This window comes from Camelus bactrianus, chromosome 12, assembly GCF_048773025.1.
Source record: "Camelus bactrianus isolate YW-2024 breed Bactrian camel chromosome 12, ASM4877302v1, whole genome shotgun sequence".
Classification (NCBI taxonomy): domain Eukaryota; kingdom Metazoa; phylum Chordata; class Mammalia; order Artiodactyla; family Camelidae; genus Camelus; species Camelus bactrianus.
The window spans coordinates 61,907-84,513 of record NC_133550.1 but is presented as its reverse complement, the minus strand read 5'-3'; the positions used below and the strand labels follow the sequence as shown (position 1 = coordinate 84,513).

General features: G+C 40.1%; 1 protein-coding gene across 30 annotated transcripts in view; it reads right to left on the bottom strand.

Annotated features, from left to right (window-relative positions):
* LOC141579332 (uncharacterized) overlaps positions 1-22,607 on the bottom strand; it is a 147,208-nt gene that overhangs the window by 69,620 nt on the left and 54,981 nt on the right. For 29 of the 30 annotated variants that reach the window (XR_012510491.1, XR_012510493.1, XR_012510483.1 and 26 more), the window contains one exon: positions 15,944-16,067. The exons of the other annotated variant lie outside the window; for it this stretch is intronic. The gene's annotated coding sequence lies outside the window, so the exon portion shown is untranslated. The remainder of the gene's footprint in view (positions 1-15,943; positions 16,068-22,607) is intronic. 30 annotated transcript variants of the gene reach the window in all.

Below are 22,607 nucleotides of genomic sequence, written 5' to 3'. Positions count from 1 at the left end.
ACAGCAAAGTTAACAGTAAGCAAAACAAAAAGACAAACTATGGAATGGGAGAAAATATTTGCAATAAATGAGACTGACAAGGGCTTAATTCCCAGAATATATAAACAGCTTTTACACTTCATAAGAAAGAAAAACAAACAACTCAATCCGAAAATGGGCAGAAGACCTAAAGAAACTTGTCTTCAATGAAGACATACAAATGGCCGATAGGCACGTGAAAAAATGCTCAATATCGTTATCAGAGAAATGCAAATCAAAACTGCAATCAAATATCACATCTCGCCAGTCCCAATAGCCATCATTCAGAAGTTCACAAACAGTAAATGCTGGAGAGGCTGTGGAGAATAGGGAACCCTCCTACACTGTGGTGGGAATGCAGTTTGGTGGAGCCATTGTGGAAAACAGTATAGAGGTTCCTCAAAAGACAAAAAATTGACCTCCCATATGACCCAGCAATCCCACTCCTAGGCACATATCCAGAAGGAACCCTAATTCAAAAAGACACCTACATCCCAATGTTCACAGCAGCACTATTTACAATAGCAAGACATGGAAACAACCTAAATATCCAGTGACAGATGACTGGATAAAGAGGTTGTAGTATATTTGTACAACAGACTACTATTCACCCATAAAAAAATAATAAAATAATGCCATTTGTAGCAACATGAATGGACCTGGAGAATGTCATTCTAAGTGAAGTAACCCAGAATGAGAGAGAAAAATACCATATGAGATCGCTCACATATGGAATCTAAAAAAAAAAAAAAACAAACAAACAAAAAGATAAACTTATTTACAGAACAGAAACAGACACAGAGACATAGAAACCAAACTATGGTTACCTGAGTGGAGAGGGTGTGGGAAGGAATAATTTGGGAGTTCAAGATTTGCAGATAGTATGTATAGAGTAAACAGCAAGTTTATACTGTATAGCACAGGAGAATATATTTCGTATCTTATAGTAACTTATATTGAAAAAGAATATGAAAATGAATGCAGGAATTTTCTTATGTAAATGAAGTGTTGTGCTGTACACAAGAAACTGATGCAACATTATAAACTGACTAGAATTCAATGAAAATATTTTTAAGTAGACAAAAAACAAAAAAAAGAAAAAAGATATTATCAAATCAAAAGAATAAATTACTGATTGAAGGTACAAAATGGATGGACCTTGAAAGTTTATACTAAAGTAAGCCAGACACAAAAGGGCAAAGAGTGCCCTTTTAGGTGAAATGCTCTGAGCGTTTATTGTACTATTCCAGTAAAATTTCTGGAGGTTTGAAGTCTATCAAAATCAAAATAAATTGTATTATTCATTAAAAACATAAAATGATTCCTCAAAGGAGGGCTTTAATTATTAAATGCAGAAATGCATGTAAAGCTCCTGGAACAACAATTTGCATGTCCACAGACAGTCACTGTTGTCACTGCCACTGAGAGGGTGGTGCCAGCGCTGATGAGGGCTGCCTCCACTCACTCCCCTGCAGAGAGGAGTGAGGGCCTGGGCTCTGACAGGAAGGGTGCCCATGCACATGGGTTAGACTGAGCCACTCCCCAGACTCTGCGTTACCCAGCTTTCTTATACAAACTGCTCCATCTAACATAAACACGCTACAGGGATGGATCTTACAACACAGGGAATATAGCCAATGTTTTACAATAACTATAAATGGAACATAAAAATAAAAATTGTGCAACTATTGTACACCTGAAACTTATATCACATTGTAAATCAGCTATAACTTTATAAAAAAATTAAAAAATAATTTAAAAATTTTATCACTTTAGTATTCAATTCGGTTTTTAAGTAACTACTAAACAGCTTAGAAAGTATAAAATATTTAAGTGTGATAAGTTTGTTTACATATTTATTTACTTTCAGCCTCCTGCTAAAAGAGAAATTAAACAATTTTTTTAAACACAGCTTAACAACCATAACAACAAAAAGACAAAAGTGAGAGTGAAGACAAAATGGAAATTGAATACTTAAATGAAAACAGGGGAAGGTAAAGTCATAAAAATGAATGCCATGAAGTTAGGGTAAGTGTTAAAGGCCGACTAGAAATTCAACTGTAAGATTCTTGGCAGCTAAAGCAAAAAGTAAAAGATGATGGGGCGGGTGGTAGAGCTCAGTGGTAGAGCGTGTCCTTAGAGTGCCCGGGGTCCAGGGTTCAAGTGCCAGGGCCTCCACGAACAGATAAATACACCTAATTACCTAAACCCTAAAGAGCCCCAAAGAAAAGAAAAAGAGAAATTTGTTTCCTAAAAAAACCTGATATTAAATTTAGATTAAATATTAAAAAAAAAAAAAAAGAAAAATAGAAACAAATGAGTGACACAAGCGATAATACCTGTGAGATAAATCTGCAGTGGCTGCTGGCAGGTCCCCATGTCCCACGTGGGAAAATCTGAAACATCCTTCTCACCACTCAGAGTCATCCTCAGCCCACACCACCCATCCCCCTGTTAAATGCAGGAGCATGAGTAGGGCCCGGGCTTTGCACTCTCTGTGTCATCACAGTGAGACAGGATGGAAGGGGGCAGAGCACAGCCATTCAAGGAAGGCCACAACAATTAACATCAAAATGGTGAAGGATTCAATCCCCAATAGGCCTTGAGGCTCAAGATGAAGAGATATAACTTCTTCTAGCAGAGCTTGAGCTTCATTCTACACCCATTGTAATAGTAACATGGTGAATAACATGCCCCAAGGCACCATGGCCATCCCAAGGCTAGCCACAAAAGGTCACAGGGTAGGAAATGGCCAACTCCCTGGGAATCCCAGCCCCTTGCCCTTAGGCTGCTCAGTCTACTTATTAGCATATGAAACAACCAAGCCGAAGCAAACGAGCAACACAGCGCCACCTCGCGGTCACCACTCTCTCTCCCTCTTCTGAGAAGGCCCACACTCTGTCTGTGAAGTGTGTACATACTTTTAATCTGAGCATCCGAACCCCACAACTCGTGGCTTTTCTCTTGCCTTTCAATGTGTCTCTGTGAATAAATCTACCATTACTCAACAGTGGCTTGTTCTTGAAATCTTTCCTGCATGAAGCCAAGGACCCACGTCTGGTGGGGCACATTCAAGGGGCTCAACCAAAGCCTGGGACACAGCCCTTCTCATGCCCCACATCTGTTTTCTTGTATCAACAGGACTGGGATATGAAAGGAGTTCTGAGGCCCCAGCTAAGGGACAGAAGCAGCCCCCAGGGCTCAAAATGGCGGGCAGCCCCTCCCCCAGCAGGGGCCCTGAGGTCAGCCATGTTCTCTGTGGTTCCCTGTTGTGCTGACCCCCTAGCCAGACAGCGTTCTCCTAGGCCTATCCCCACAAAACCTTTCTCTCCAAAATTCAAGCACATCATGTCACAGTCCTCTTATTCAACCAGGAAGTTTTCAGCGCACTTTTTCATTCCCTAGTAAAGAATCTATCTGTGCTCCCTCCCATCCCACCACTTCTTTATTTGTGAGAACTCTGTACTCCTCACATACCATCCTGAACGCAGCTGCCTTGCTAGCTGGGAACGAGATGCTTCAGTCTCACACTGCCTGAGTCCTTTCACTTTCCCCTTTCTACCTTAAATAGCCTTTCCTGAGTCTCCCACCCCTCTGATTCTGAACTTCACAAAGTGCTGAGGTTGCAGTCACTGTGTGCATAACTCCCAGGTTTTGGCTAGTTTTCCTTCACAAGATCTTCACTAAGGAGCTGCATCAAGAAGTTTAAAGAGGCTATTCTTACATCTGAGCTGAGGAGCCTGCATAAAATTTAAATGGCTTTGAAGAGAGAGTTAACCAGGGACAGAGAGGCTGCAAGTCCTTGTCAACAGTGTCATGAGGCAAAATGTTCTTCAAAGGCTCAGAGTGGCTTCTGAACACGGAGTTGGCAGGGAGGAGATGCCAGGCAGTGAGTGGGGTGAGTGACACTGGGTACGCTTCCCCAGCTGGGGAAGAACTGGATTTTGTTCTAGTTTTCCAAACAATTTCTGACTACCATTTTCTCTTATTGTCACATACCATTTCCGGCGAATTAAGAAAAATCAGTGTCAGTCATTTGCGCCACTTGGTAGAAGCTACACGATGCCATTCACAGGGCTGGGATATAACAGCCACACCAGTCTAGGTTGAAAGACCAGTGGGGGTATTTCCAAGGTAATCACGCGCATGCAACAAACTCCCCAGCTTCAATTACCTCATCTCAAATGTGAGGCCAATAAAACTACCAAGCAAAGTGCGTTATGATAATGGCCAAAATCTATTTACTAGGTAAGTGCCCGTAAGAGCTGCCACTGAAAGGGGAATGAGTATGATCAACGAGGCCAAGTCAACCTGGTCACACGCGCCCTGCCTTCCTGCGTTGGTGCAGGACCGGAGTTTGTTTAGCTGAGATGAACGCCCCCAGAGCAGCCCCGAAGGGAAAGCTACCAGCTCTGCGTGGCGAGGCGTGCTCCTTTCCTTCTCAGAGCTGATCACAGTTTGCAGTCTTCTGTTTTTACATTTATCCCCTTAGTACCTGCCTCCCCTCCGGAGTTTTGCTTAAGCAGCACAGGTCCAGGTTTGTGTTGCTGCCTACTGGATATTCTGGGCTGGAAGAAAGGCGACCCCACGTCTGGCTCTGGGGCTGAACGGAGAGGGCAGAAGGCCCAGGGGCCCATGCTGAAACGAGGCCCCAGCACCCAAAATTATGGTCTGACTTTGGGCAAATTACACAGTCTTCTTTACCCTGAGATTCCTCATCTGTCAATGAAAATAACTGCCCATGGCGTATAGAGTTTCCAGGATTAAAGGAAATCACCAAATTCACAACCTATTCAAGGGGCTACCAGTACATCCTCAACATGCACATGCTACCTTTACGGCTGTGACACACGCTAAGCGGGGCGGACAGACACAGTGAACAATGCTAAGTGCCTGTTAAGTGTTTCATGAGTGTTATAATACTGTTCACATCTTACAACAATCCCAGGAACAAACGAATATTATAATGCACATTTCACTGTTTCACCAACAGATTAAGGGAGGTTACACTCTAGTTCAAGGCCCTTTGGTGAGGAAATGGCGATTTAAACCTGTATCTGAGCCCAGGCCTGGGCTACATCTCTCTCCAATCCACCTGTCCAATACACAAGTTTGCACAGGCCAGCTCTTAAATGCAATGTGTGCCACCGTTTGTCAATGTTTGTTAATTACCATAAACTACTCTCAGAAACCGCTACAGAAAAGACAGGTGGACCCACATCCCTGCCAACAAAGTAGAGGAATTCTGCCTTGCCTTCTCCTGTAATGTGCAGAAACCATTCCCTACACCACCAAATTCAAATGTATGCTTCATCCGTGTTTATGTTTGCACACGGAATATTAAAGTAGAAGGTACCTGCAGTAATTCTATCTCGGTTCCTTTCCAAGTTTCCAGACTATCCACAATCAGTCTGTGAATGAAAATACTACAATGTGAATGAAAATACTGCAACCATATCTGTAAACAAATAATGCTGAAACCAAATCATCAGTGGCTGCCGCCATCCCCCAGCGAGGACAGTCCTGAAGTCCAGCCTCTACAGCCATTCACAACAGTGCCCTCTGAACAGAATGAGAATAAGAAAAGACAGGATACTTGCCCTAGATAGCTAGGTGCTTGTCTAAAGCATGAATCCAATGAGCCCACGTGATACATAGAAAATCACTAAACTCTTTAACTTGACATACCTGGCTTTCTTTAGATAACAAACAATGTTTTATTGTTCCAACTACCTGGTCTTTGTTGTAAAGCTTCTATATATCCTAACTCCTCCCCAACCTCTTCGGAGCAGTCCCTCAGAGCGATCTGAGAGGCTGTCATCCCGGCTCGATTCCTTCCGCCATATAAACATAACTCTTAACTTTTAGGCTGCACATGTATTTCAGTCAACAGTTTTGGACACCATGAAGGGACCCAGAGCAGACTTTCTCCAACTGAATTCTCCGAGTATCCGGAGCCTTGGTACCAGCAGTGGCCCTTTGTGCCCATCCACCTCCTCGGGGAGTCCAGATGAATTTGGGTGAGTCTATCTTGGTTTTTCGGATCTCCCATATTGGGTGATAATCCTGAGTTTTATTTGGCGGTGTATCCAGGTACCTGGCCCTCCAGTTGAAAGATACTGTGGGGGAATAACCCACCCAGTGGAGACATACTGTGTGGGGCCTGGTTGAAAGATAACGGGAAACACCCATCTTTAGGAGACGTCCAAGGTGGGGCTGGTTGAAAGATACCAGGAAAATACCCAGTGGGGACCTCCAGAGTGGGTCCATGTTGAAAGATACTGGGGTCAGGACTGAGTGGTTAGGTAAGAGGCTGGTCTAATGTTTTCCTCAATTTGGTTACCTCCATTGAATTTTTCAGAATAAAAGTAAAACTCTTATGAGGAACCTTTCAACTCCAAAAATGGGACCCCCTTCCTGGCTGGTAACAGTTTTCTCGGATGACTGAGAAACTTGCAGGAGTGGTATAGGCAAAGACTTCATGCCATCGAGTTGTCCCTGCGGGAAAACCTACTAGTAATTTTATTCTGACAACCCTTCCTTAGAATGGGGAATAGAACTTTCAAAAAAAAGAAAAATAAAGGAAGGAAGAAAGAAAAGGAAAAAAAAGATAAAGAAATGACAGATTGCCAGCCTCCAACTAATACCCCAGCCAGGTTTATATACATACAATACTTACAAATTTAATTGGGAATTAAAAAAAAAATCTCCCTCTTAAAGTAACTAACCAGGCCTGATAAAAACATTTTTTGGAATTCTGGACTTATAAAAACCAAAACCCTTTTAGGGGGAACTTGGATTTCTCTTCCTGTGTCTTTGAAATATAAACATTTTATCTTTCGCTGGGTGTATTATGTGTGTGTATGTATGTATATATATGTTTCCTTTTTGTTTTTAATGGAAAATTTGGACTCTGCCTTGCAAAAGGTACAAGTATTGTGTACATATGGTGACCACACAAATAAATTGGGATTCTCAACAATCCTTTGTACCAATTTTCAGGCATTTTGCCATCTTAACCTTTGTTGCATCAGTCTGGACCATGAACTGCTTTACCTTTTGGAGAGTAAACTTTTGAATTTTATTTAGGCATCACCCCTACTCTCATTTGGAAAAGCCTCTTCATCTTATTCGTTTAAAATCAATATATATATATAAATTGATGGCCATATGATGGATCCCTTAATTTGGAAAACTTTTAAATTGGTGAAAGTTGAAAGAGCTCTCATTATAAACAGCCGTTTTATTGGTACCTATTAAAATCAAGTTTAAAGGTAGAAAATATATCTAATGGTTAATCTAAGAACTTATTTTACAAAAACTGGTTTAAAAAGCTACATTTATGTTTTTCCTTTCCCATTAATGCTTTTAGAGATGTTAATAAAATCTTAGAATAATTAATGTTAATTAGGTTGAGTAACTGGAAAAAAGAATGTAAAAATGTCGAAAGATTTTTTTTTTCTTAGCAGAAAAAAAAAATGATAAGTGGATTATCCTAAGTGGGTAAATTTTTTTTGATGGTTATTTTGAATGACATAAATAAAATGGACATTGTTGGATTTTGAGACAAGGTTTTGATTCTACACTACGTAAAGTTAAAAAAAAAAAATGGCCAAAATGGTCACCTACTGCCCCCCAAAATTAAAGTTCAAAGAAGTCCGTTTTATTTGCCCCAGTTTAAAATGTATGTATTTATAGGGATAGATACATATAATATATGTAGACTGTGATATTTGATCAATGATTGGGGCAACAGACCCATTAATCAAATTAAAAGTTGAGAAGGGCCTAAGTTCTTTGGCTAAAACTTGGGTATCCCAGAGACTTTTCTATAAAATTAGATACAGTGAAAAAAAAAAAAAAAAGAAAGAAAGAAAAGAAAAGAAGAAAAGGGCTTCTGGCATTCCTTCTAGAAATAAAAATTATTGATTAAACCTAATAAATATTAAAATTAAAGGTATAAGAGTTAATAAAATTGAGATAAAAGTTTGTAAAATTGGTATGTTTAAATGGGCTTTATATAAACTTTTTGCTTAATTATGTTGTGGGACAGATCTGTTTCAATGGAAAAACGCTTCCCCTTCTTGGTATTACAAGGCTGGGCACATTTCTGTCCCTCAGAAAATATTAATTGAACAAAATAAAGGAAACCAATAGAGTTACATGAGCCGTCCAATATAATGTAAAACTAAAACTAATATTCAGTGGCTAATAGAAAAATATAATAAGAGGTTTACCCTGGGTTTAACTTATAATTCAAGGAAAAGAGACCTTACTAAATGCCTTATGTAAGCTTTGGAAGACAAGATAAATTGAACCTTAAAGTTTTAAAACATGGAATTCTTTGTTTAAAGCTCTTCTCACTGATACAAAAAAGCCAAATAAGGAGGTACAATTGGGCCTGCGTGACAGAGCAGTTCTCTGGGGAACTGGAAGTGTCTGTCATTGTCTTGCAGGTCAGAAATCTATATACAGCAAACAGTGACATAGGACTGAGCCTAATTAGCTTAATGAGAGAAAACTTAAGGCCAAAGAAATTTTTGGCATTTTAGAACTCAGAACTCTGATGGGTCCGTCAGACTTTGTCAAGAAATCTTAAATGTCTTTTTCATAAATAGTAAGCCTTAGTGATTTGAGAAAGCAAATTAAGCTTACTCCAACTATTATTATACCTATCTTATAAGTAAGTTTTAAAGTGAAGCTATGAGATCTCTAGCTTTGGTCTGTTTATAAGCCTGAGTACACATTATAGATGTGAGATATTTCTACAGCTAAAAAAAAGAAAAAAAACAAAGTCAAAGAGCTCTGCTTAATTGACGTAAAAAGTAATAGCTTACAAATTAAGTATTTTTAAAATAAAAACTAACTAATTTGACCTTCAGGTTCACGTGAACTGGAAAATATTCAATATTAAGATAACACTTGGTATTGTTTAGTTTAAGTGTGTTCTAATTAATATAGACATCTTTAAACTCATCAATATTAAGTATAATGCCTTTACTGTACCTAGGTTTAATGAAAGTCAAATAAGATCCTGTTATATATGTTACAGATATGTCAAAAAAAATAATAGTAATGTGGTGTGATAAAATTTGAAGTAAATTAAATGCAAATGAGATGAGAGTTTTGGGTAAATTTTTTAAAATATATATTTAAAATGTATGCTTAAGATAATCTCTAAATGTTTGGTATCTAAATTCTAGAGTTGTGCTAAATTAAGTCAAATGATAGGATTTTATTAAATAGCTATGCCATTTTCAGATAAAATAAGATTGAAATATGAATTACTTAACATATTACTTCCTCTTACAGAGAAACTAAAGGTGTTTAGAAATATTAATAAATGCTTGGTGCCACTCTGAAATAGTCTCTATTATTAAGGGAAAGATCTCAGTATCCTAGGAAGGTAAGATAAATGTGTAAAGGAAGATATAAGGAATGGAATTATATTTTGTTAATGAAAAATAGTGACTTTGTCCTGAATCTGGTTACTTGTGAATGGAAGAAAAAATAAGGGACACACTAATACGAGTATAGAAAGCTGGGGAAGGCTTGTGGAAGAGGAACCCTGAGGAAAGAGTTTTGTACGTGGTCAGAATTGGCTAAGTTTAGAATCAATTTGGGCAAAGTAAATGAATCTTAGAAGTAAGCTGGTACAAGACTAGATTTGGTTTTCTCTCTGTTAAGGGGACAAAATTTTCTTAAAATATTAATCCACCTTCAGTAACAAATTGTAAAACTTCTTATGCGACTTAAGTGATCTGTTGTGCCTTTACCTTTGAAATATTTTCTTGTTAATGAGTAAGTACTACTTTACAGTGATCTATACGCTTATGAGACCAAGTGTTTTGAAAACTTTTAACAAGCTCCCCAAATATCAATTTCTCATTAAAATTCTTTTAGTCTCCAGTTAACTATGGGATGCTACAAAGGGTCCCTGAAACATCTCAAAGAGAGATTTTAAAGTAGTAAGTTTCATTTGGCATGTTAACTAACATGGGAAGTATTGTCAAATGAATAATAAATCTTCCTAGGTTATATTGTATGAGAAAATATTATTAATATAGATATTCTAGAAATTATATGGACTCCCTAACATTCTGGTATATCTGAAATGTTACCAGTCATAATTCTGGTTATTGTGACCAGGTTTCTTTATAGATTACAGTGTAATGTTGTTTAACCATGCTGTTAATTCTGTTGTCATTTATAGGCAGGTAATTGTTTTCTTCTGATGATTTTGCAAAATACTCTCTCTTCAAGGAGATTTACTGATTTCTAATAAATTTCAAACTATAGCACTGAAATAAACTGGGTAAGAAATTTTAAAGGTCTAATGAAAACTCTGATTAAAAGAATTAGTTACGTGGGACTGAGTAAACTGATGAATATGGTTACAATTTTTGATTTTGTCTGAAATACTACTGGCTTTTAACCTGTTTACCAGACATAAAGAAACTCTTCTCCTTAAACTACTTATGATTCACGTCAATTTGATAAATTATACCTATGTAAGCAGACTTAGAACAGTTATCTTTTCTCTCTATCTGATCCCTCAAGAGACTAAAATCTTTAAGGTCCCCAGTGGCTCTATGAGATAAATTAGGAAGATCGTCTCCTAACAGGTATAGGAACCTCAAGGTATTTTAAGGACTTCAAAAAGAAAAGAATTTACCTAAATCTGTTAGGCAGAAATCTATGACAAGCCCTTGATGGGGCTTTCCTGGCCTTAACAAAACTTATTAACATTCTAGCTTAAAAGTCCTTATTAAAAGTTCCAACAAAGCCAATTTAAAAGAGCCTATATGATCAAATAATCAGACAACTTGTAAACAAATTCACCTTGATTTGACTATATTTGATAAAAATGAGGGAACTTTAGAGAGAAAAAGATTATATTTTAGTGGATATTAAATTCTCGTTTTGTTAATTGAGGTCTATATTTAGTAAGACACTTCCCAGATCATTCCTTGCTGTCATGTTACATTGCTGCAAAGTTTAATTGAATTATTAAAAGGACACTGTATGTTTCTTTCTGAAGCTTAGTAATATATCCTTGGGTAAAGATCCAATGCCCCATGACCTGCGGCCAGGGGATTATACATACTGGAACAGGCATGACTTAAAAAATTTTCTCCAACATGAATGGAAGGAATCTATCAGGTACTTTTAACTAGACCATACACAGCAAAGCTGAAGGAAACTGACTTTCAGATTCATTTCCAATCAGAAAGAGCCCCTGCAGTGCACTGGCCTATAGAGCACTGCTCACCTTAAACAAGGCCCAAATGGAGAAAAAGCTACCAGGCCAGGATGAGAAGACGACGACATATGAGGTAGACAGCTGACCCAAGACACCAGACCAGGCCTGTATACCAGTTACTTTGATAATTTCTCCTACCTTTGATTATGAACTACTCCAATTGTTAAGTTTATGGTAAATTACCTATGTCTAGTACTTCTGTGTTACCTTGGTGGGTTTCCCTACTCCAAGGCTCTAACTAGATAGCCCTCAGAAACGTTATTCTAAAAAGGAAATTATAGTTCTGTTTAGGCCACTGTTGATCTTACAAGGTGGGAGACCTCACCTGGCCAATTAATACCTGCTCGAAGCCTGACCATAAATACGAACTTTCTCGTAAGATCACTCAAACTCAGTCAGAAACACAAGAAAAATTTTAACCCAAAAATATAACTTCTTGACTATTAATTTCTTAATCGTAACTTTATTAACGTTAATAACTGTATTACTTATATCCTGTCTATTTTATAAGATTGTTTTCTCTTACATTTCCCAAAGTGTAGCTAGGCCTACAACAAGATTGATGATGGCAAATCATATGGAAGAAATACATAAAATTTATAACCCTGCATAAAATAATTATAACAGTGTGATTCTAGGTATGGGAATGAGCAACGAAGGGTAAACATTTCCTGGATCATAACAGACTAGTAAGACAGGCCATCCAGAGAACTTTTAGTATCAACAGGGCCTGATAAAAACACCTAAAACCTTGAATGGCAGGTCAGAAATTTCTTCAACCTGAACTAGGAATGAGCCTTCATAGCACCCTGGGACAAAATTGGTCATGAAATGTCTCTCAAATTATTGGTCGAATTTAGGACCAAGGGGGAGCACTGTAAATGAAAATACTACAATGTGAATGAAAATACGGCAACCATGTCAGTAAACAAAGAGTGCTGAAACCAAGTCATCAGCAGCTGCCACCATCTCCCAGGGAGGACAGGCTTATAGCTCAACCTAGGCAGCCACACAGAATGGTGCCCTCTGAGGGGACTCAGAATATGAAAGGACAGAATACTGGCCCTAGATAACTAGGTGCTTGTAAAAGAAATGAATTCAATGAGCCAAAATATTTACTTCCTCCCATACAAAGAAAATCACTAAATTCTTGAACTTGAGATGCCTGGATTTCTTTAGATAACAAGCAATCTTTTATTCTTCCAACTCCCTGGTCTTTGTTGTAAAGTTTCTATATAATCCTAGCTCCTCCCCTACTTCTTGGGAGCAGTCCCTCAGACAGATTTGAAGGCTTTAATTCCGCCTCGACTCCTCCCGCCAAATAAAGCATAACTCTAAACTTTCAGGCTACACATTTCTTTCAGTCGACAAGTCCCAGAATACACACAACTCATCAATTCTGTAATGGAACACACTGGATCAGGAACCAAAAGAATGTTCTAGTCCAGAAAATCTACGGGACCCTCTTTCTTCCTGTCATTATACAATCCGACCAGAACTCATTAATTTGCTGTCTGCTCATCTGGCAACCAAACTCAGAGAAGAGTCAACTCAGCACAGTGCTGTGCTGGGGAGAACACCCCGAAGCAGCATGGCGGGCTACCTGCTCTCCCGCACGCTCTGCTGACCCCTAGTGTCCTCCGTGGAGACCAGGCCAACAGAGCTGTTCCCAACAGCTGCAAAGTCCCACACATTAAATAAAAGCGTTTTATTTTATACGATATGTTACGTATATAACCATCTCTGAAGACAGCTTTGCAAGAAGCCCAAACCTTCAAAATTAATCTGCAAAAGCAAATGCTGCCCCCAAGGGAAAACAAGTCTTAAAACGATGCTAAGGCTTCCAAAGTCCTCTCCAGGACCATCAATCAAACTGCCTGCAGGCCTGCAGCTGCAGGCGGCTACATGTCTGTTTTTAAAACAACCCCTTCCTGCCGTCAGGTGCTACAATATCCCTCTACGCCCTCCCATCTGAGGGTAAGAGCAGCCAATGCAGAACCTTGGAGGGAAGCACTGACAAGACTGGACACAGAGGATCAGAGCTAAACTAAGCCTTCTGATGACACGAGCTTGTCACTGTGTCATTTTACAGATGAAGATATATAGAGAGAGGTGGGGTGATCTTGCTCAAAGTCACACAGCTAATAAGTGGCAAAGTCTGTAACCCAGCTACACCCTCCGGTGTGACGCCCCCACTGGGACACCCACAGGGTTCTCTCGTGCCTGCCGGACCAGTCCTTTACTGTCACTCATAACCAACCACAGGGTCTGACCGTAGTCTGCTTTTCAGCCTCTTCTCCCTCTATTTTCTCAGGAACAAGGCTGCTCGGGCCACTATGTGACTTACGGCTCCCCAAACCCTCCGTGCTCAGGGTGGTCTTGCCTGTGCATCCAGCACCCTGCTCAGAGGCTCTTCCTCCCCTGCAGGAGGACGTTTCCACTCTCCGCAGGGACACCCCCTCAGGGAAGCCCTCTTTTTGCCCTCAGAATGGCAGGTGTCCCAGGCCACATCCCGAGCTGCCCCATTAAGACTGCGGTTGCCCAGGTTTGCTAGTCAGACCAGCAGCCTCAGAGCCAGGGTTTATGCCCGGGTCAACCTGCCAACCTACTGCCCGCCTCACAGCCCCCAGCCAGCAGGTCACCTGGAAGTCGCAGCAAGTGCCCCACCCAATCCCGAAGTCTCTTCATTTGCCAGCACCGCTGATGAATGTTCTCCAACCTTTGGTCATTTTTGCACAAAAGAGCAGCTTCCACTGTGAAGCAGGGTGTTTTCTCTTCTGCTCCCCATCCTTACTGGAATCGTCAAGGGAAACCAAAAGGCCTTTTCTCAACCCTTTTCTGATGACACCCTCCCACCCACAATATTCACATGCTCAAGAGCTTTGGGTCCACGTGGTTTTGTTTCCCATACGCTAAGTGGCTCAAAACACTGCGGGATTCTTTCTCTTTGAGAGTATTTGTTTGTACTGAGGTTATCGGCTTTAATCACTTTTTGTGTCTCTCTTCAGTGTCCCTAGCAGTTGCCACTTCTTACTCCATTCAGCAGCCTCCCTCCCAACATCTAGTCTAGGAAATGAGCTGTGATGAGGGGCCCGGGGGCAGTCACAGAAGATGGAACTAAGGCACAAAGAGGTGACATATTTTGCCTGAGAAGATCAGCTTCAAGCCCCAACACTGTGTGTCACGTCCCTCTGTTTAACACTTATGTTAAACTAGTTAACTTTGTATAGATTATGGTTATAAACAGATGAGGTATCAAAATACATACAAGGACACACATCAGCTCTATGATGTTCATTAACTCCACTATTTTGTTTCTATTTATTTTATTTCTGTTAAAAAAATTAGGAAACTCTGCAGTCAATATAGCAAAATGTTAATGGGTTTTAAATCCAGAATGTAGATGCGTAAGTGTATCATTAATCATAATTATTTGTATGCGCACAACATGATTTGACAGTCTCTCTCCCCTATCGCTACTCACTACTGGCTCTCACCTGAGCTCCCAGACCACACATTTAACAGCCTTTCACTTTACTCACAGCTGAACTCATCAGTTTTCCCCCAGAGCTCCCTCTGAAGCTTTCCCTCCTCAGAGCACAACAGGACCATCACTTACCTCATTAATCCACCCAGAAACCTGGGCCTAACTCCATCCTACCTTCACAGACATCATTCATCCTTTCCTTTTTACCATCTAAACATGCCTAAAGTCTGTTCGTTTTTTCCCATTGCCTGTCCCACTGACTGTCCCACCGTTTAGGTGGAAGCCACCAACACTTCACACCTGGACTCAAGAGTCTCCCAAGTGACCCCACAGCCGCTCTCCCATATTAGACACAAATGGGATATTGTCACTCCCGTGCTTTTAGGACTCTTTTCAAACCTACTGTTCTTAGAAGAAACTCCAAGTTTTTCACCTGGTGAAGGTGTTTGCCATGAAACATTGAGCTCAGGAACGGCAGGACCCCCCTCCTTCTTGGCCCTCCCCTTTCCCCAAGGCCCAGACCTCTCCCCCTCTGCCCCGCCCTCTGGCACAGCGCTGGCCCAGGAGAACCTGCTGAGCTACACCAGCCTGTATTCTAACCCTGGTCTTGAGTTCTTAGCAAACTGCTTCACTTATCCATACAAATCCAAGGTAGATTAGAAAGATTATAGATGTTGAGCTAGACTATTGATTTGGGGATTTTGCACTAGCAACCTGCAAGCATATGTTCTAATGATTCTGTCTTCTTAAAACCACACCCAGATTTAAGGAGTATTTGTGGAATGCCTTCGGAGTAAAAGGGACTGTACTTTAACAGACTATATGTTTTATAACATGAACAACCCGGACAGGGTCACAAATGGAATCGCCTCACAAGTGACAGAAGACAGGTGAGAGGCACAAAGCAACAGGTCTCAAAGATGGTAAGAGCAAAGTTGTTTCGCCAACCCCCAAAAATTCCTGAAAGAACCAAAAATTCTGAATTTTGAAAGTAAAAGGCTATCATATATAGAAATAAAATAAATGATCCTCTTCATCAGTGTTTCAAGATCTGACTCCACATATTTCAGCAGGCCATACTGAATACTAGCACAGAAATATCAGATGGACTAGTGGTGAGTAAGTTCCAGGAAAACGGCAGAAATTCCTCCACTTGTGTAAAGACATACACTCACCTGCCGAAGGTGAATGTAGAACGCATTCTGGAGAAATTTGGAAGCTTCCAGTGTCCGCTTCTGAATGGCAAGTACACGGAAAGCTTGGGAGCATACTTCTAACTCAGTCACCGGCATTCTTACACTGCAGGGGGAAAAGGAGGCCCTCAGTCGAGAGCAGAGATATTCCTGTAGTGTTTCCCAGGCAGAGCCTCGGGGACTCAGTGCCCTGCAGCAGCCCGGCCCCAGGCGAGGACACGCAGCGTGGCCCACCCAAGCAGGAGGGGCACTGTGCTTGAGAAATCCCATCCCCGATGGGGGCAAGAGGGGCTGGTGGGGTTGAGTGAACCTATAAATGCCCACAGAAATATGCCTGCATTCATTCAAGTGATACAAGCAACAGTAGCAGGCTATTTAACAAAATTTCAATTTTCAGTGGAAATTTTGCCATTCCTTTCCACTTGTCCCCTGCACTCTGAGACAGGCTTAGGCTCTCTCACACCTGCAACTCTGAAGCAATAGTTGTGAAGTAATTTTACTTTGCTGCAAGTGTCCTCGCTCCCCGTGTCACTGTGTCTGTCCTCTCTTAACACAGTCGGATATCTTCCTGGATCTCTACCTGAGTTCCTTTCTCCTCCTCCTCAGATCCTGAGATAAAGGACAAGTGAAGACACATGACCAGAAAAGGCACTGTGGACTTGACCGAAATCCACAGTGAACCCCCAGGTGAGTGCTGCCCACCCCTTACATTCGATTCTCAAAGTTCTGCCCAGGGTGACATCCAGCCCAGAGAGGTGGCCCAATTAAAAGCTATGTGGCTTGGGCACGGGGACAGGTGCAGGAGCTGGTTCCGGGGCCAGGCCCCTCACCACGTCTGCTCCCCTCTCCCCCGAAGCCCCGCTGCCAAGCACTCAGGCTCGGTGATCTGATGTCCTTCTCTTCTACTCTACTCCAAACCCTTTTCCTTTTCCTTTTTTTCCCTAATTATCCCCAGCTGGAGTGATTTTTCAATCGCAGTATCTAAAAAATTTCCTGCAGCCGAAAATGAGGTCTCCAGATATCAATGCCCATATGCTGGCTCCTGAAGAGAGACGCTGGCTAGGGGGACCGTCACCAACACTCACGGGGCATCAGACATGTTCCAGGGTCGGCCATCCCCAACAAGAGTTTGCTGTGACCCCTATGCCAGCACAGCATCCCTGCTCACAAAAATATAGTTGGCCCACTTATCGGTTATTAAGAAGCAAAAATACAAAATTGCTCATGTTTCTTACTAAAATTATCTATGAAGCGGAAAAGGGAATTGTAATACAAAAGAACAATTTTGACCCCATGTTAAGTCTGTTCCTTTGGCTTTAACCCTGTGCCCTGTTTTCTAGGCTCAGACTTGCTATCTCTGCACCATTTGTAAAAGAAAGTTGCCTTTAGACTGAAATATCCAGGACAGCCTCTTCTCCTGCCTGTGATCTTGAAGGATGCTAACTAATCTGCACTTATGTAGAGATGGCAAGTAGCAAAATAGAGAATAACTTTGTTTTATTTTTGGAGGTTTTACAGGGGCAACATGATTTGATCCACATGGACAGCTGCAAGAACAGCGGATTCAAAGGACAAGCAATTCATACAACAAGAAGTTTCCAACAACCAACTGCAGCCCCGCCCCTTTTTAGTATAAAAGGAGACTCAATTCTGACTTGGGGAAGATGGTTCTCCAGGACATCAGTCTGTCATCTTCTGGGTCTGCCAGCTTTGCAAATAAAGTCACTATTCCTCGCTCCAACACCTCATCTCCCAGTTTATTAGCCTGTCATTTGGTGAGCAGAATGAGTTTGGACTCGGTAACAAAATGACTGCATTGGAGGTAGTATGTCTCCACTGTTTCTTCGTTTCCAATATGTAACATGCATACTATTTATGATCTAGTGCAAATAATTCATCACAGACAACCACAAAAAGAATCTATACTCACCCAGCTATCAACACTGAAGTCAAAACCTGTCAATTTTATATGCTGTTTAAGAACACAACCGAAAAACATAACATAGGGAATCGATTCCACGGAAATAAAATTATTTCTACTCCTTCAAAACTTTTTCTTTTCTTTTCTATTTTATTTTGTTTTGCTTATTGAAAAGAAAATAAAAGTCAAATCATTTTATTTCACGTATTTTTGTTATAGCTACATACTTTAAATACTACAAAAAGACTTAAATTGCAATAAAAAATTGTTCATATATTAGTATAAAGATATATACACAATCAATGGGGATTAGGAAAGGTATGGACATTTACTAAAAATCCACTGCAATCCAGTCTTTTACAAGCATATCCTGGAATATAAGCTCTATTATCTTGGGAGCCTCACCCACATTCTCACTACTGAGTCCCTTAGTAATCAACCACTAAGTCACCAGCATAGAACCATGTGATCAGTATTTTAGGAATAAATGAGGGAATTAGCTCATTCAATTCTAAAACAAATTCCCTAAAATAAATACTGGACTTATTTACAGATAAAGAAAATTTGTCCCCAAAAAAGTAAAGTTTCTTCCTCAAGGTCACAAAGCTAATAACTGGTAAAGGTAAGATTTGAACTAATCTGCCTGATTCTAAAAACTAATTTGGAAATCCCATTCGACTGGGGAGTGTCCAGCTGCAAGCCTAGAACCCTATCTTTGTTCAGAGCTGGCCTTAGACAGCCTGAGACAGCACCCCATTCCTGTGGAACTCGAGGGCAAATGATAACAATAAGGATTTTATATCCAGCAGTTTCTTAGGTCTCATATATATAAAGTGTCAGCAGGTCAGCAGAAAATCTCTGGGAACCATGAGTGTGTCCAGACCGTTTTGCTGATTAGAAACTCAATCTATCAGGATAGAGTGACCTTCCCATGAGAGGCCACATGGACATAAACTAAAGGCAGCTGAACAAAGGAAACTAGCAAGACCCCGGAACTCAAGCAAGGATCCCTTCCATCCCCCACCCAGTTTCCTATTCATCCGTGTGGACATGAAGACAGAAGACCCGGGTTCTTGTCCAAGTTACACTATCATGGATTCTCACCCATAAAAAGTTACGAATCTATGCTGTCATAAGTCCTTTCCAACTCAAATATTATGACACCAATATCTCAGCAGAATATCTATGTCTCCACTTCCCCTCTTCTAATAGGAGACTATTTCTGTGGACACAAAGCAGAAATCCAATTTAAAAAAACCATGCAAAAAGCCAGGCGAATTTCTGCTTAAGAGACTTTGCTCTCACGCTCAGTGAATGAAAACTCAGAAAAAGTGGTCCTTCTATCTCAGCAAATGGGAGGTAGCCTGATTGTGTGTGTGTGTGTGTGTGTGTGTGTGTGTGTGTGTGTGTGTGTGTGTGTGTGTGTAAATCAAATATAATCATGTCTGGGACGTGTACAGATTATTTTTAATTTCACTGTAATTTCATGGGGATGAGCCAACATTTAAAGTAATTTGAATGTAGTGTTCTGAGACAGACTCAGTCTCTTTTGGTGGAGGAGGTGAAAGGGGAGAGTAAAGGAGGAAAGAGGTAAAGGAAGCAAAGAAGTAAGAATACTGCTAGGGAAAGGCAAGACGCTAATTTTGTTCCTCATTGCATCACATACAAATTAGGGACTGGATTTCCCCCGTTGTCTTATGGAGCACTGAGTTGCAGAAGAAGAGGTGACAGCCCATTTCTCACTGAGATTGTGACTGTACGTGGCATCTTATAGACACAAATCATTTACCCTGATCAAACACTCTAGCAGCAGGCTGCAATTCTCCTGTTTTGAGAGACAAGAAAACAGGAGTTCAAAGCGGGTAGATAACTTGACAAAATTCAGAGGACCAGTAAACCAGAGAGGATGAAATCAAACTCAGATCTGAATGCAGAGTCTGATTTTCCCACTCCCAGGGCTGGAAATTCCTTAACACACATGCTCCCCAGATCCCCTGCAGTGTTCCTGGCGCCAAGTATTTCCCATGGTAATGGTCTCCAGTTCTCACAGACACAGCGCTATGTGTAGCCAATGACCTTGATCAGACCTTGATCATCTACCTGCCAAGCCCAACATGCTTCACCATACAGGCAGGAAAGCTGGCTTTCAAGTGCATACAAAGCCACCCTTAGTCTAACCTGGGATCTTCTGCAGCTTCTCCAGCCTAAAGGCAGCCATGAAAGTGCTCACAGTTTGTACGTGAGCCACACTACCTCTCTCCATCTGTCTCCCCACCTATACTACTTAGCTATGAACATTTTGAGAATCTTGGAAACAAATTTTTAAAAACAGAAAAGAAAGGATTCTGGAACAAGTACTTAATACTTACAATTTTAAATGACAATTTACAAAGTGAGTATTGACAAAACGAATCTTCTTTTCTAAATGTCAGTTTTAAGCATTTAAAAATATAATAGCAAAAAATTCTCACTTACAAAATTAACAAAAATATAAAAAATAATCTGGAATAAATTCAAAAATAATGCCCATATTCTAAATGGACAAACTTCAGGACTGTACTGAGGGTTAAAGTAAGAGGTATGAATGTAGAGACATAAACATATTGCATGGAGAAAAGCAGTTTTGTAAAGATGTAAGTTCTCCTAAGAATAATTCAAAACTTACTAAAATATCCCATGAAAATTCCAATCTGATTTTTTTTAACTTGAACAAAATATTTTGGAATTCTTCAGGAATAATAAAGTCATAATACTTGACAAGAAAATTTGGGATGGAAGAAAAGAATCAAAAAAAATCAGACTGCCAGTGATGAAATAAATTTTTACAATATGTAAGCTATGGTGCTGGAGTAAGGAAAGGAGATTGACAGAAGGGAACCATGAGCTCAAAAAAAGACTCTAGTGTATGTAAGTGTTTTGTAGAGTTGGGATTTCAAATCAAAGAGAAAATTATGAATTCGATAATTGTCCTGGGACAGAGAATCACCTGGAAAGAATAAATTCCATTCCTGTCATAATGACCACAAGATAAATTGCAGATAGTGATGTAAATATTAAAAAGTACTAGTAACAGCAAATACAACTCTTTGCTCTTATTAACTCAACTTCTCCTCACTATAACATTTACTATTATAATCTCCATCTTAGAGATTAAAAAAACCTACAGAAGAGATATATTCCATTATAAGAGAGTATTTCTAAGAATAATGTCAAAGATAAAACCCATAAGGAAGACATTTACTATCCTAAGAATAGTTTGAGCCACAACAAAAATCAAAAAACTTCCTGAACAAAATGAAAGGAAAGAAATGACAAGAAAAAGCTCTGTGATACATGTTGATGAATTCACGAAGTTAATTTTCATAACATACAAAAAGCTGTCACAAAGCAAAAAGAAGCTCCCTCACTTAAATGTGGGCAAAGGACAAGAGGAATCATTCATTTTAAAAAAGTCAAATGGCTAATGAGTGAAAAATGCTCAAAACTTCACTGGTTATCAAATGCAAACAAAAACAATGAAAAAGCACTTTTGCTTATCATATTGGCAAATATTTTTAAGATATTCTAGCTAGTGTCCATCTGTGGGAGAACAAATCATGAGCGACTTTTTCAGAGGATGACATATCAATGGATTTGTAAGCTCTGAAAAACGTACATACACACTGACTCAACTCCACTTCTAGGAATCGTTTCCTTTAGGAAAAAAAAATCAGTCCAAAAAGATGTACCCATCAGGGCATTTACACAGCACTGTTTACAAAGGTGGGAAGAAAAACTGAAGTGAAATCATATCCAGCGATAGAGAATTGGTTACATAAGTAATTGTGCATTTTTTCATTCCCCAATGGAGAAGGAATTTCTAGTCACTTGAAAGGAGTCTGTGATGAATGTAAACGTCACATCCAGGGACTAAATTTCCAGAAGCCTTAACTAAAGGAATACACATACAAGATCACAGGAATGTCTGTACAAGAAGGATGCAACTCAAACATTCTTTCTGACAGTGGAAAATGGAGAAAAATTAACTGTCCACCATCAAGACAATGATGCGGTAAATCAAGGCGAGCTGCGGGCCCTGAGGGAGCCGGCGTTTCGCCGTGGTCCAGGGCCTTGTTCACAGCACTCTCCCACCAAATGTGTCCGTGGACAAGAGACGACACCCGCACATCAGGAGACCCCTCCAATCTATCTGAAAGGGCCGGGTGAGTCTGGAGTGGGAGGACGTCCATGATATACCCCTGAGTGAATAAAGCGTGCTGCAGAAAAACATATAGTATGGCCTCATTTTTAAATAAAGCATATATACACACACCTATACATTGATTTCTCATATGTGTATATATATGTATCTCATAGGCATAAAGGTCATGAAATATATATACCAAATTTTCAACAGCTTTTACTCCCAGGAAATAATGGGAAGGGAGTTAGGGGCCTTCCTGTACCACCACAGTTCTCTTTTCAGTATTTCAGTTAAGTATACTTGGAATTTAAAAGTTTATTTAAGTCCGAAGTAAAATGGACGATGCCTCCATAAGACAGAATTCTACACTGGTCTTTAAAATTCATGCCAGGGGAGATAGAATATTGTAGAAAAACATGTAATAAGCCAAATGGAAAATGGAGGTCTCCGAACAGTAAACAGGGACAGAGTGCTCACTGGTTTTTATGACAGAGATGATACACACTGACGAAAAAACAGAAAATAAATGTTAAATTGTTAAT